This window comes from Tachypleus tridentatus, unplaced genomic scaffold (assembly GCF_004210375.1).
Source record: "Tachypleus tridentatus isolate NWPU-2018 unplaced genomic scaffold, ASM421037v1 Hic_cluster_2, whole genome shotgun sequence".
Lineage (NCBI taxonomy): Eukaryota > Metazoa > Arthropoda > Merostomata > Xiphosura > Limulidae > Tachypleus > Tachypleus tridentatus.
Genome location: NW_027467782.1, coordinates 24,141,203 through 24,158,366, shown reverse-complemented (window position 1 = coordinate 24,158,366; position 17,164 = coordinate 24,141,203). Strand labels below are relative to the sequence as shown.

Here is a 17,164-nt window from a genome sequence, read left to right as displayed (position 1 = left end):
AAAAGCATCCTAAAAATTCTAAAAGTTAAAATTACAACCTCCACTCTTTTATTCAAAAAATGATATTAAACAAAATTTAAAATTAAACTTTTAATAGAAATATGTTTAAATTCAAAATTTAACAATTATTTTACAAATATTTAAATTTTCTATCATTTATATAAAAAAACTTCTATTATTATTAAGTTTAGCTGTTAACATATTTATTAAAAGAAGTATCTTACATTCTCATACAAATTATCAAAAGTAATCAATTTTTTTATATTTTTACCTTTAACTTTGTCATTATTAAGCACAAAGTTACACATTGAGATATCTGTTTCTTACATTATAAGTCTTCAGACAAACCGTTATGCCACTAGGAAGCCACCTTTACTTCTTTTTTTTTAACTATTACAAGTATTTATTACAATTAAAATTCTAATACAAATAATTTTATTTAAAGATTCAGCAGTTTTGTTTTGAAAATCATTGTATAATTCATAAGAATAAAAAAGTTTCTTCTTCAAAATATTTTCCTCTTTTTATTAGTAGATTTACATTGTATAATTTTCCAAGATAGTTATTTTGACATAAGTAAATGAATGTTTGTTAATGGGATCTAATTCAATAGAATTGGGAAGATTTTTATTACACTGAGATCTACCTAGATTGATACTTAAATGTGAAGGATTAGTTGTTTGTTCTACACACTTAAACCACATATATTATAAGTTAGTAAATAAATTATATTATCATTTTACATAGTGGTATATCTTAAAATAAATGTTGAAAATCCACTGTGGCTGGACAAGTTAAACATTTTGGACTATCGATAATATATTTTTCATAAATTAAAGTAGAAAAATATAAATTACTGGTAAACAGTTAACTGGACTAAAAACCAGTGTACAAATGTGGAAAATGAATAAATAATAAAATTATGTTGATAGAAAATAGTTATTTAATTGTACTCCCATTGTAATATATATATGTATATATATACATAGAAAACAATATTCTGAGAACACTAGATCCAAATACGACTTTTATTTATTGATCGAAAATAATAAATTCATCTAAAAAATAAAAAAATTAAACCTACTCCCAGAATTCGGTTACAGGTGATTTTGCTTCGGTGGCTGTAATATTGAGATTCGTGATGTTGGTTCCCTCTTTCATACAGTATTTTGTGTTCCACCAATTACCACACGGCTCGTTTGGGTTAAGAAAACATTTTGCATATAAATTTCTCAACAGGTGGGTTTCTCGACATCGCTGACAATTACCACACGATTCCCAAAGCAGTGGTGACGTCATTGAGAACACGAAGTAGAATAAAGTCCAAGCTATTATCACCACGTAGTAGATATTATAGAGACAAACGATGGCCATTGAAGCAGAGCCAATTCCTAGTGAAAGTGTAGATTACATAATATAAGAACTGTTGACATATTTGAGACACAAGTATGTGTTATATTTATCCGGGAAAGGTGAAAATACTAAGGCACTAGAAGTAAACAACAAGAGCTACCTTTAAAGATAGGAACTAAATTCCAGACCCCGATACCACCAACGCTGAGGTACTGACCAATGGCCACTTCCAGGAAGAATAGAGGAACAGCACACAAGACTAAACAGATGAGGTAGGGAAACAAAATGCCCCTAAATAACAAACAACAACATATAATCTATCAGAACCATCGATTTAACATTTGGTAAGGTAAAGGTTTCATGTATATTATGTTGGATTAAACCACAAGACACTTACCTCCACAATTTTCATAACACAAGTATGGAAATCACCATATGTTGCCAAGACCGACAGCGTAGTTTATAAAACGTAAAACAAAGTCCAGTTTTCCTTCCCATTTCCAACGTTCTGGTTCTTTCTCCTTATCTGGACTTGTTACCGACTGGATCATTTCATCAGGTATTGTGATCATTTCCACTCCATTTTCTACACTGACGGTTTCTGATGTTTCATTTTCAGAAGATACTTTATTCAAGGACATAACTTTAACACAAACAAATGCTGTAGAAAACAAAATACATTGTCAAGATATATATGTATATATATATATGGTTGAAAAAGCATACAGTTATATACATGTATAGTTGAAGCGATGAAGAAATAAATACACCTCAGAAGACCAGTAAAATAAATTTGTTTAAATGTTCTGTTTCATTTAATCCATTAGACACAACTTCTATGTGCACCCACACCCTAAATTGTTTCATTTAAAACCATTTTCATGTGCACATATACACAATAATTCATCTAGGGAGACATTAATTCAGTACAATCAAATACATTATGTAATTGTACGTTCCAAGAGATGTCACTTATGTATATTTACGTTTTATTCAAGTAGATCCATTTTTAAGTTTCGTTTGTTAAAATTTTTATATTTTAAACTGCCACAATTTCTTCTTTGTTTATATAGTTTTCTAATTTTTTTAAACAAACTTTCAAGCATAAAAAACCTAGAAATGAAATTCAGAAAGATAATATTAAAACTGACAATATATTTAACAAAATAATTCCAACATTTCTGAGTCGTTGTTATTCTTATGTACATTTATTAAAGCCAGGATTGGTCAGAAATTAGGATTTTTCTTCGTTCTGCACTTTATTGGTTGATTTTGTTCACCCTTTGATTTAATAAAATTATGCTAGAGGCGCTTCCTACTGAATGGTTGGTTGTTGACTTGCTGCCTCAAGCAGTAAGTAAAAACCATGAACAGTAGAGTAGAAAGGTGTTTTATGTTGTTTGTTGTTCGGTTGCTGTGTGAAGTTCATGTCCTGTGCTTCAAACGTCCACTCTTTTCCTAAGTTAGTTAATACAGTAGTCCTAATACAGGGTGAGCCAAAAGTAGGTGGACAGTAAAAAAACATTTATTTAGAGATCACGTATACGTACAACTATATGTAATAAGACAATTATATTAATGAAAATAAAATGTTATTTATTAACGCAAATGCTCAAATTGTTTTCCTTCCTAAAAGAGATTTCCAATACTCTTTTAACACCCATATTCTTTTATCTGTATTTAAAGTATTTGACATTATGGGTTCTATTAACAATCTAAAAAAAAAAGAAAACAGATTAAATTAAAACAAATGTAATTATAAAATTGTAATTATATAACAACTAATATAGTTGCAACATAGTTATAATATACAATTGCATTAATATAACCGATACATAAACCTATTCCAAATGCTGTCCACCTACTTTTGGCTCACTCTGTATATCTTTAAGTGAGTTTTGCCCCGTAGAAATTTTTATTTCCTTGACGTCATGACAGATCTGTTAAAGAAAAGTTCGAATATCAAAAACCTGAAGGTCGTTTTGTCGGTCAGTTCTGTTTGTGTCTCAATAAAACGTACATCACAAATCTCACTTCAGTTTCCTTATTTATATAAACATCAGTCACTTAAAAAACCTCTTGGTGTTAAATGAAAAAATTAGTTACTTGCGATGCGATGGTGGCTTCCTCATTTTAAAATAACAATAGACAGTCGCCTAAGATGTAATGTTCACCTCCAACTGTTATAACAACAACAAAAAACATTTACTTATGATTTGATAGTACCTTCCATATGTTAGGATATCAATAGGTAGTCGCTTAAGGTGTAATATTGACCTCCAGTTGTTTGGAGAACAAAAAACAGTAATCTGAGAAGTGATATTGGCTATGTGTTGAGATAAAATATTCATTCAGTGTTGAGTTTATCAACAAGTGCGAATAATGAATGACGTGTAGTGATTTGTTTATAAAAAATGCGACGATTTGTCCTGATTTCTTTGAGTATTACAATTTGAACAATTGTCAGTCAAGTCTAGCACTACAACACTTGCAAATGTGTTTACAGTTATGAAACTTGAAATAGTGGCTATAAAATAAATTGAAACACTTAAAGTAAGTACATGTACCTCTTTTACTGTTATGTATGTTTTAGGTTAAGATTAAAACACAGCCGCTTCCTTTCGATACTAAATGTGAATCGTATTTGATTAACAGAGATATATAAAATAAACACGTCTTTCGCTTCATAACAAAACCTGTCAGGTCATCTAACACATGGCCTCAAATGAAAATCTGGTGGACAAAAAGAATGGTGTGTCTTACTGTTAGACATACATTAATACTAAAATGTCGTTCTTCGTCAGCTGATGTAATTGATACCATTTCCTTTAGCATAGTTAGTTTAAAAAAAAAGAACGACTCACTGAGCGATTTCCCAACTAAACAAAATGCTGATTCATTAAATTTATTCCTACATAATGTAGAGAATAAACTTCGAAAATGTTAAACGACAAGATATCTATAAAACAAAATTTGGCACAAGCAGGAAGGAAATGTTTGTTTATAGTTAACTTTGAAGGTCAGTATCAGGTTTGCGGTTTCTAGCGTTTTAAGTCCCCAGCCATAACTGGGAAGCCAAACGAAAGGCCTGACACTTCTTAACGCAAATCAAATATCTGTATCGATATCTGTTTATCTCAAATAAAATTACATAACGTTTCCACTTCCAACTTAAGTTGTATAATAGCATTTAAGGTAAGAATTACAGAGAGACTTCATAGTAAGATGTAAATGGAAAGACTGGTTGTGAAGAGACAAACGAAATAGTTTGATTTGTTTGTTTTGAATTTCGCGCAAAGTTATAACAGGGCTATCTGCGCTAGCCGCACTAATTTAACAGTGTAACACTAGAGGGAAAACAGTTAATCATAACCACCCACTACCAACTCTTTAGGCTACTGTTTTACCAACAAATAACGGGATTGACCGTCACTTTATATCTCTCCCACGGCTGAAAGGGCATGTTTGGTGCGACGGGGATTCGAATCCGCGACGCTCGGATTACCAGTCGAGCTCCTTAACCACCTGGCCAATAGTAGAGAACAGTGTTAACACTTGCATATCGTGTATAATGGTATAGAACACCGATATAACACTCGTGTGCTGTTTATAAATAGAAGATAAAGATTTAAATTGTGTGTGTTGTGTATAACACAAGACAACACGGACTTAATACTCGTGTGTTATATAATATTCTAAAGGATGCTGACTGAACATTGTTTATTTCTTAAGTTATTAATATTGAATTGTATATCTATTTGATATTATTTCGTGATTTATATTTTTCTATATTATACTGCTATTAATTGATAATAAAACCTGAAAACTGATCTTTTAATTGAAGTAATTATTTATACTATTTACTCCGAAGCCCTCCTTGGTTCACTCGACAATCTATGTTCTTATATAATATTGTTGTTATTACTGATAGTTATTGATAATATTTACTCTGAAGGCTTCCTTGGTTCATTCGACAATCTATGTTTTAATGCAGTATTGTTCTACTATACTACTGGTAGTTTTTAGTATAGGAACTGATTTCTGTTTGTGACAGAAGAAAATCAGACTGTGTTCACCGTGGAAATCAAAACCCGAATTTTAGCTCCATAGTTTCGTAGACTTACCGCAGAACCTCCGGAGGACACTGGACCAGAAATCTACATTAAAGACTCATCGTAAAATTAGATTTATTGTGATTATTACCTGCACGTGTACGAAGTCAAATCACTCACCGTCAATTCTATCTGTACATGGAATCTGTATGGTAGTCTTTGCATTACATATACGGAGGATGAAATACACAAACACACAGTAGCTACAAATATTAATTTAGAAATAAACCATTCCATTGTTTATTAATATGCATAGAAGTATGCTCAGAAATATGAGGTTAGTACTTTCATATTTTGTGTTAGAGAACTACATTCTTGAATTGTAAATAAAACATAACATCTTTTATTACACATCTCGGCTTTTAAACGTAAATAAACGATTTATTTATTGTTCGTGTAAGGGTAAATTGCAATATCAGAAAATTATTAAATTTATCAAAGATCTTCATAAACGTGAAGTGTTCAGTAATCTAATATAATAAAGGGAAAATAATTGTATTTACATACTATTTATAAGGTTTGAAAATGTAAAAACAATATTCACTGAACACTAAATTACAAGTGTGTGTTGATAACAAACATATTTACACAAAACAAATCGTGTTATTTCCGATATTTCAATATTTTCTTTTCTAATTATCACCTAACGTCTTAATTAAACTCAAAGTACAGAACCATTTGTACAAAATATACAATCAAGTACATTGGAGTGTGAAATTAATATGACGAATAAATTATTTACTACATTTTGAAGGGAGTTTCAAATAATTCACTTTTATTTTACCTACTTTAATTGTTGGTTTTACTTGTAAACTAACTATCAATCATAACGACATAATATTTACAAATGTGCTAGAAAAAAAGGGTAAAATGATATACGTTACATCTATTGTTGTTTATGGTAAACTGGAAACAAAAACAAAAACTGAACATAAGCAATTGGATGCAGTTTGAGTAAGGTTTAATACACCTATGGCCAAAGGTATTGTATCATAACTATCATAATTATAATCTAGTTCATCTTTACGTGGTGTGAGTGTATTAGAGTCTAGTTTCCTCCATAATATAATATAAAACTTGCTTTTCTGATTTCATTGTCACGAATATTAAGTGCACAATAAAAACAATTTTGGTGAGGTTTATACAGAAGTTTGATCATTTCAGTTTGTGAGAGCTATATATAATTAGTTTTATAATTTAACTCTTTTTTTTTTTTTAGCTTACATCACAAATTGTTATCAGATTTCTTAAAGTAACTTGGCATTGGCTCTTTATGAATGAATATATACATCAGAATCAGAGTGTTCCGAGGACTAGAGTACATAGAAAAATTGAGAAAAGTAAGCTCCTGAAACATATTTAGATCCACAAGAAGATTTTGACTGGTGTTTAACCGAATTAGAAAGCCAGATGCAAGACAACAACAGAAGAACTTCTATGATCAGACGATTTTCTTCACTAATAAGAGACAGTGGAGCTCGATTTATGTTTTCTTGTCCCGAATTTTCACAAACTTCACATCGATAAACAAATTAAAATAAAATCTATGTAAATAGAAAATAAAAAGTTATAAAGCATTTAAAAATTGTCTGTTTTATCGCTTTAAAAATCCATGTTTGTTTCAAAGAAAATGTTTATTAATTACAGAGCTTTATAAATTATAACTTCACTGTAGACACATAAGTTGGGGTAAGAATGATTTCAAATTAGTAATTAATATTTTTTGAATATACAAAACTGTTTAGTTTAAGAGTTATTATTCAATTTATTTGGTGTGTTAATATTTAATGATTTAAAAACTCATAGCAAGAGTGTTGAAAGTGATTATTTAAGTTTGGTTGTATAACGTGGCAAACAAACAAACTTATCACGTTATACAACCAAACTTAAATAATAACTTTCAACACTCTTGCTATGATTTTTGATTGCCCTCAAGTAGCTTTGTGCTAGCCGTCCCTAATTTAGTAGTGTAAAACTAAAAGGAAGGCAGCTAGTTATCACCACCCACCGCCAACTCTTGTGCTACTCTTTTAACAACGAATAGTGGGATTGACCGTCACATTATAACACCCCACGGCGGAAAGGCGAGCATGTTTGGCGCGACCGGATGCGAACCTGCGACACGCAGATTTCGAGTCGCACGCCTTAACACGTTTAGCCATGCCGGGCCCAAATCAATGATAAAGTAAGTGAAGTATATTTAGACAGTAACAGAAGAAACTTCGTTTTGTCAACTGAAATTTTAAAGTAACTGAATAAGCCTAAGTGGACTTTTGACAAGAGGAAGATAACTATACATATATATATTTGTATGTGTGTAGTGTTTATAATATCTCTATAATGTGAAGAATTTGATGTACATTTAACTTGTTCCAAAAAAATATTTTGAAAACAAGTGGCGTACGTGCTTTTCATGTACGAGGAAGTTGAGAATTTCTCAAATTAATTTTGGCGGTATCTATTGTCAAATCGAATTAGCATTTAAAACACGTCTATAAGCGATTAACTCAGCTGTAACGGAAGTTTTAAACTAGGACTATTTAATGAATGGTAAAGATAAACCAAATAAAACAAAACTAAGATGTACGGGAAAATTTAACATCGGAAACCAGTACAAGTTACAAGTGTAGGCTTAATCGTTATTATAGTAATGCTAGAAGTTAAAGAAGTATAAGACTTTAGGGCACTGGTAGAAATAGAAGATTTAGAATAACTGAAACATGGTTAAATGTAGATGAGTTTGAAATACATGATTATAGGTTACTTAATAGGAATAGAGTATTAAAAAAAGGGGAAGGAGTGGCTGTATATGTAAAGTGTGAGTTACATACTGTTGAAGTTGAGAATATTAAGGATAATAGCAAGGAGATTGGGTTTCTGTTAGTGGATAGCAAGGGATAAAGCTTTTAGTAAGAATGTGTTACAAATCACCAGATGGAACTGATGAAATCAGGAAGAAACTTTGTAATAAGATGAAGATCTCAGTTGTTAATAAAATCTTAATTAAGGGTAGTTCTAAGTACAGATATAATGATTGGAAAATGAAAATCTCTCAAACCATGAGGGAGAAAGGTTCCTGAAAACTTTTCAAGATGGATTTCTTAACAATTGGTCAAGGAACCTACTGTAAATAATGCTATCTTAGATTTATTGTTAAATTCTAATATAGAAATGGTTAAGAGGGTGTAAACTAGGAAGCACCTAGGTACAAGTGATCATTACTGTATTATGTTTGATATTTAGCTGCATTTAGAAATTGGAAATAATGATATTTTGATTCCAAATTTTAAAAAAAGCAAATTTGAAAGAGATGTGTTCTGAATTGGACAGCTGAGTTATTTTGAGGCACTACTCAGTAGTGGAAAATGTTTAAAGATATTTTTTCAAAGATTTAAGATAAACATATTCCTTACAGAAACAAAATGGGATCTAGAAGTAAAAAAACAGGTTGGTTCACAAAGGGAATAAGAGATAGAATCAAAGAAAAGTACCACACACTAAAGAAATTTAAATTGACTGGTATTGTAAAAGATTATAGGAAATCAAGAAATTTGGTCAAAAACGAAATTATGATATCCAAAAAGATGTCTATAACAAAAATTTGGCTTAAAACATAAAAATTAACAGTGAGAAGTTTTAAAGTACATTATGGATAAACAAAATGTGAGGATGGAGATAGGACCCATGAGGAATGATGAAGGTAGGCTTGTATCTGATGATCATGAAATGCCCAGATTATTAGATTCTGATTTTGCTTCAGTTTTAACTAATGAAACCTTAAGCTGTATTTCACATCTTGAACAGTTCATAAATGGAAACGAGATCAAAGAAGATGGCTGCCTTAATTCTGAGCTGGTTAAAAAAATGGGAGATTTAAAGAATGCTAAGGCTCCTGTAATAGATAATACTTCACCAAGGGTTTTAAACAAGGTCATGTGATCACTTGCAACAAGATTTTAAGCCCTTGAATAATGTACAAGTACCAACTGATTGGAAATTGGTTAATCTGACTCCTATCCTCAAGAAAGGTAATAGAAGTTGTCCCAGTAATTAAAGGCCTGTCAGTCTTACCTCATTTGTGAGAAAAGATTTGGAATGTCTGATAAAAGATACTTTGCAAAGTCATTTAACAAGTTTAGAATTTTTTTTGATAGCAACATAGTTTTACTAAGGAAAAATATTGCCTTACAAATCTTTTTGCATGTTTTAAAAATGTTACTGCACATGTAGATAAGGGTAAGGGTGTAGGTGTGATATATATGGATTTTCAAAAATCATTTTACAAAGTGCCATTCCCCACAGTGGGAAAGCAGCGTGTCTCTTGTCTCACACCACTATAAATTGGGTTTCAATGTCTGTGGTTGGCAGAACACAGATAGCCCGTTGTGTAGCTTTGTGCTTAATTCTAAACAAACAAAGTGCCACATAAAAGGTTTGTAAAGAAACTTATCTCTGCAGGAGCTTAGGATAAGTTAAGTAAGTGTATAGAACTGTGACTGAATTCAAAAGCAGAGGGTTGGTGTAAATGAAGTTCAGTTAAACTAGATTAATGTTGCAAGAGATGTACCTCAGGGATCAGTCTTAGGACCTTTACTCTTTTTGACTTACGTTAATAACATTGATAAAGAAAGTCAATAAATTACTTATGTTTGCGGGTGACACCGAGGTCTTGGGTGTTACTGGCTGTGAAGAGGATGCTCACATAATGAGTTGGGTGAATAAATGGCAGATGGGTTTTAATTATGATAAATGCAAAATATTATATGTGGGTGATAATAATTTGAATTATAAGAATAATTTGGATGGGAATAATTTAAACAATGTCATGAAAGAAAATGATCTTGTTGTAATGGCTGATCAGTCTCTTAAGCAATCCAAGCAGTGTGCTGTTGCTAATATTGGTAGGGCAAATAGTATTTTAATTTGTATATACAAAAATATTGAATACAAGTATAAATATGTTATAATTTCATTGTGTAGGTCACTGGTTAGACTGCATTTGGAGTATTGTGTTCAGTCTTGGGCTTCTTACCCTAGGAAAGCAATGAAATTGTTGGAAATGATTCAGAAGAGGGTAACTAAAATGGTGCCTGGGATGGAGGGGTTGTCATTTGAGGAGAGATTAAGATCCTTAAAAGTTTCTCTCTCAAGAGTAAGAGGCGATCTGATTCAAATGTTTAATATTGTAAAAGGATTTATAATGTTGATGCATCAACATTTTTCAAACTTAATAGTGAGAAGTATAGAACTTGGTGACACAAATATAGATTTAGGAAATATAAAAGATGACAACTTTATTTTCCAGTGCATATGAAGATATGTTAGTAAATTTGAGTGAGTTTAAAAGAAACTTGATACATATATGAATGACAAGTGATGACTAATTGTTTTTAATAGTATTAGTTTGGCTTAGAGGGTGGGACAGCTGAGATGGACCAATATATCCGTTGTTGTCCCTGAAACTTATGTTAACTTCTCATTATAACAACCATGCTGTTACAATTGTTATTACCAACTTCTTACTATAACAACCACACTGTAACAACTGTGGTTTTCGTTTTACTCGTTTATTGATTTTAATATTATGGAACATACCTCAGTGACCTAGAGTAAATAATTTCCTTTGTGGTCTCAATAGAGATGCCCATTCATCCACAATTCCTGTTATCAGAGCTTCCACGGTGTAGAACTATGAAAAACAAAAACAGAAAAATATCAGTACACATGTTGTTATAACATAAGATCAAAGTAACATAATAACATAGTTAGACAGATCTATATAAATTGTACACTATATATTTAATGAATTAATGTTTTATATAATAAAGTTTCAAACATATGTGTTATTATCTAGTTTGATAACCTAATACTTCATCTTGCGTAAGAGTACGTTTAAAGTATTGAGTTTTTTTATATAGAAGTTTATCTCTATGAATCACTGAAAAATGGTACTTTGAAATTACTTGTTTGTTTGTTTGTTTTTGAATTTCGCCCAAAGTTACTCGAGGGCTATCTGTGCTAGCCGTCCCTAATTTAGTAGTGAAAGACAAGAGGGAAGGCAGCTAATCATCACCATCCACCACCAACTCTTTGGCTACTCTTTTACCAACAAAAATTGGGATTGACCGTCATATTATAACACCCCCACCACTGATAGGGCGAGCATGTTTGGCGCGACGGGGATGCGAACCCGCGACCCTCGTATTACAAGTCAAACACCTTAACACGCTTGGCCATGCCGGGCCCTGTTGAAATTTCTTACATATTAAAATACTTAACCAGCGATAAACAGTTAAACAATATGTGGTTACGCACCCATTCTTTGATTTGTTATATATAAAATAGAACATAATAATGTAAGCTCAGGTGACACATGGAACACTTGTAGCATATAAACACATGTATCAAGTAACGGTTGATGGATACAACAATTTGAAGCTAGAACTACATTTATGTGGCAAACATACGTAGCAGGTATCAACCATATAATGCATTAGTGATTTATGACAAACAAATGCAGTACATTACAAAAAACGGCAGCATCTGTTAACTAGTTAGTTGGTTATTGCCATGAGTAACAGGTTACGCAAATGTAAAAGATTATAAAAATATTATTACTGATGTATGTAACAGGTATCGGAGAAAAGGAGCAGACAGCAACAAAGTAGCTGGATGCCAGGATAGGCAGCATGCAAGAATAGCACTACTACGACGTGCAGAAAGCATGCAAGAGTCCCGAATAGTCATTTACTGCGAAAAAAACATGCACGCGTGTCAACAATCATGTTGCCATGCGACACGTGGCTTGTGTCCTAACAGATAATAAGGCGAAAGTGGAAATAGAATCTCTGACAATAATGACATATCAGAAGGTTGTATTTTGTTGAGAATGGTTAACACCACACATTTTGAGGTTAACTAAACAAGAAATTAACCACTAACTGCACGTCACATGATCATGCACATACGATTCTTAGATCAGAATTTTCCTTAGCTTCTGACACTGTTAACAGTATTGTTTCATAAGCCTCTGCCACTGCGCAGGTTTCGTTTGGTAAAACAATGAAGGTCAACACATTTAATAACAATGGACTGTATTATTTCTCCCATTACTAGTTCCACAGATTTCATGTACTAACCTTATATATACCAAAGACAGGTCTAATTTATAATAACACTAAACTGTCAGTTACTTGTTAATCTTTTTCTCATAGTGTTTCTCAAACTAATAAACTCATTAACTCAGTAATTAAGTGCAAACGTCACAGACTTATTAAATATTCAATTGTTGAAACAGTTAAAACGTGAAAACTCCTCCAGACAAACAATAACACAAACGCGTAAATTAAAAAAAAATAGTCTACAAAAGTATTTTGAGCTCTGAAAATTTTCCCATTTTAAAAGAATATTTATGTCATTAAATGAAAATGAGAATATAAAATATGTACCTGGCTGTCAAATAACACACATCAACATATTATATGCTCACCCGGCTGTCAAATAACACACATCAACATACTATATGCTCACCTGGCTATCAAATAACACACATCAACGTATTATATGCTCACCTGGCTATCAAATAACACACGTCAACATATTATATGCTCACCTGGCTATCAATTAACACACATCAACATATTATATGTTCACCTGGCTATCAATTAACACACATCAACATATTATATGCTCACCTGGCTATCAAATAACACACATCAACATACTATATGCTCACCTGGCTATCAAATAACACACATCAACGTATTATATGCTCACCTGGCTATCAAATAACACACGTCAACATATTATCTGAATTAACAGAATGAGGAAGAACACAATTGACCATAAAGGGGGAGGTGGCAACTGTAGAACAACTTCTGGATAAACAAGGAAAGCAAACCCTGGACCTGAAGAAAATACACCATGTTAGATTATATTTGAACAAAGACCGTGTTTGTACTCTGTAAAAAACACAGCAGGTCAGTGTCTGATAATACTTAGTTTATATTAAGATGTTGATACACTGTAACTTACCAATAAACGTTTCATTTTAAATGTTTTAGAACCAAGATTCAAGAAAATATTAATAAAGTTTGTTCTGAAATATTCTGTTTACGTTGATTTGGTACAGAAACAGAACTTTAGTGTTTATATAAACAATTGAAGCACAAGAAGACTGAATTATCTCACCGGACTTCACAACGTCAGCAACTTCAGTCCCGTCGCCTTTCAAGTAGGTCATGTGACCGAGGACGGAAAATATCACAGTACCAGCAAATATGCTGGTAGCAGGGTTAACAATACATAGAATATTTCCGTCTCTAGAAATAAAGATGTAGAAACAATAATGAATGTGTTCAAAGTGTACAATAATATCTATTGAAAGAATAACGAATACAGAGTACAGAAAATTATTATATTGAACATTTTGTGCGAATCATTGTTAAATAATCAAATAAAAAAAAATATTTTGTTTTTTTGTTACCGGAAGAAGTTGTGGCTAAACTTGTTGAAGCTTCCAAGAGTTACGACGGAACCGAAACCAATACCGAAGGTGAAAACACTTGCGTTCCTGCTGTCACCCAGACCTAATAACATTAATACAATAAATTAATACTGATTACAAAGAGTTAACTTCTTTAAATTTAACACTAATTTAGTTTCGTTACGTTTTGATTAAAGAATTATTAACTAGTATTAAAGCTTGATAGCAAATAAACGAAAAAAAAAGTCTCTTGACAGTTACTGATTAACAATGACACTGTTTTCACTGAAGACGTAAACTATAGCTTCATTAGATGGGAAGTTTTATTTGTTGCCCAGCCTGGTTGTTAGTGTTTGTCTTCAGCGTCAGGGACATTAAAATGTACGGTTAATCCCACTATTCGTTGGTAAAAGAATATGCCATTGGTTCTGTCCAACAACCTGTAACATCTAACATTAATATTTACTAGTGTTTATATCGTATATGAATGTAATAATAATAACACTAGTATAATATTGATATAATAACAATAACATTTAAATCTGAATATAATGACAATAACATGTATATATCAATGTAATAACAATAACATTTATATATATTCGTTGGTAAAAGAATATGTGATGGGCTCTGTACAACGACTACCTTCTGTCTTTTCAACAGATTAAAATCACTTACCTGATATATATAAACAAAAGCAGTTGTTCACCTCACGTGGAGAAAGGTCAGGAAAAACTGAAGATATGAGAAAAGTATTCAGGATTGGCTTTGCTTAGAAACCTAATTATTGTGTTCAAAGTTATCAAAACATTGCTGTAGTATAGTGTAATGCATAATTAGTAATTATGTAATAACCGGTTCTATCAAGTTGAAATGTTCATTATTATAGTATACTGTGCTATTAAATCGAAATGTTGTGTATTTTGCTTCAGTACTGCACCCAAAGTAATAAAAAGGCTTTTTTTAAATAACAGAATCGAGGAAAAGTAGTAGTAGTATCATCTACTGACAATTCTCGACACATCATTCTTGTTCTAAAAGTGGGATCTGACTGTCACTCTTATAACACACACACGGTACAAAAGCGTATAATGCGATTTATGATAACTTTGCGTGACTCAAAAGTCTCCGGTTTAACAGTTAGGCAAATTAACAACAAGGCCACTCTCGGCCATATGTAAAGTACTAAGGGCACATTAACCACAAAGCCACTCTCGGCCATATGTAAAGTACTAAGGGCACATTAACCACAAGGCCACTCTCGGCCACATGTAAAATACTATCAAATTAAATTGTTCTTAATTTAATTCAGTGTCCCCCAGTGTCTGTATGCTTATAACAGTTAATCCTAAACAAATGAGTAATTAAAACAGTTGACTAGAATCAGAGAAATACATTTAACATAATTACCGCACGATTCCCAAGGCAGTTGTGTCGTCATTGAGAACACGAAGTAGAATAAAGTCCAAGCTATTGTCACCACGTGGTGGATATTATAGAGACAAACGATGGTCATTGTAGCAAAGCCAATTCCTACTGAAAGTATAGATTACATAATATAAGAACTGTTGACATATTTGAGACACAAGTATGAGTTATATATATCCGGAAAAGGTGAAAAATACTAAGGACACTAGAAGTAAACAACAATAGCTACCTTTAAAGATAGGAATCAAATTCCAGACCCCGATACCACCAACGCTGAGATACTGACCAATGGCCACTTCCAGGAAGAATAGAGGAACAGCACACAAGACTAAACAGATGAGATAGGGAAACAAAAATGCCCCTAAATAACAAACAACAACATGTAATCCATTAGAACCATCGATTTAACATTTAGTAAGGTAAAGGTTTCATGTATATTATGTTGGATTAAACCACAAGACACATACCTCCACCATTTTCATAACACAAGTATGGAAATCACCATACGTTGCCAAGACTGACAGCGTAGCTTATGCAGCTGAAAATAAAGCCCAGTTTTCCTTACCATTCCCCACGTTCTGGTTCGTTCTTTTTATCTGACTTTCTTACCGACTGGTCATCAGGTGTTGTGATATTTTCACCCCTTTTTCTACACTGACGATTTCTGATTTTTCATTTTTGGGAGCCATTTCTTGAATAAAGTCACAAATTTTCTACATTTTAATAAAATTGAAACTGTAAAAAACAAGAACATAATAATGTATTGTATTTACTACAAAAAATATTACATGAAGATAAACGTAATTATTATAAGAAATAATTATTTAATAGGTTTCATTTGTATTGTCGTTAGTACTTAAGAATGCTAACATAGTATTGGTGATATTAAATATGTGTATATATATCATCAGAGAAATTACGTACAACTATACTGATGGAGGCGTTACTTAATATCATAAGAGGTATCTATGTTTTATCAGAAATATTACTTATGCAGAATTATATATTATTATAAATATACGTAACTAATGCCAATAATAATGCAATAATTCACAGCCGTCGGCCAAGATACACCACTGATATACATTGTGTAATATTTATCAAAACATAAAAATATCAAAAAATCACGAAAATGTGTGACGTAACTAAAACTAACATTTAGCCTAATAGATAACACTAAATTAACACCCTTTGGTATTTGCTACCCTACTCTGCACGGCAATTATAAGCGGTATACTTCCAAGATGTTTAACGTACGCTAACAGGTCGTACTGGCTTTGTCGCACCAATCAGTATTGACACAGTCACTGTGGTCAGCCATAGCTGTATCTTATGTAAATGACATCTTCTGTCACTGCGTTTTAAAATTGCAGTAATTATATATTTGTAATTGATGAGATTCAAACACTTGTAAACTGAACACTATTTTTAATGATTCACTGAAGACTAGTTTATCTCTGGTAAATGCGTTACTGCTGTATATACCTCTATATCACCAGATATAGAGAAGTCGGTTTTAAATTGATAATGATCAAATTTTTATTTCCTTTCATAGTGAGGTGTCGAAACAGAGGCATGGGTAGAAATAGGCACGTTCCCAGATTCTATTTGACCGTGCCCGTAATTCCTAGTTGGCGTCTTGAAAAATAAAAATTGAAAATCATGATCGACAAATTGAAACGTCAAAAATTTCTGAAGATACATATGGGTCCGTTCTAGAAATCTTCTAGACACCTAGTGATACCTGTCCAGTCTATCCATTAGTTAGTCTGATTAGTTAATATAA

General features: G+C 32.0%; 1 long non-coding RNA gene across 1 annotated transcript; it reads right to left on the bottom strand.

The window, feature by feature from the left end:
• Positions 1 to 1,780: 1,780 nt before the first annotated feature.
• On the bottom strand, positions 1,781 to 13,786 carry LOC143242992 (uncharacterized). The gene is made up of 4 exons (XR_013023548.1): positions 13,656 to 13,786; positions 13,242 to 13,372; positions 11,061 to 11,154; positions 1,781 to 2,014 (listed from the first exon to the last, which is right to left on the bottom strand). It is a non-coding gene; the product is annotated as an uncharacterized LOC143242992 (long non-coding RNA).
• Positions 13,787 to 17,164: the final 3,378 nt, after the last annotated feature.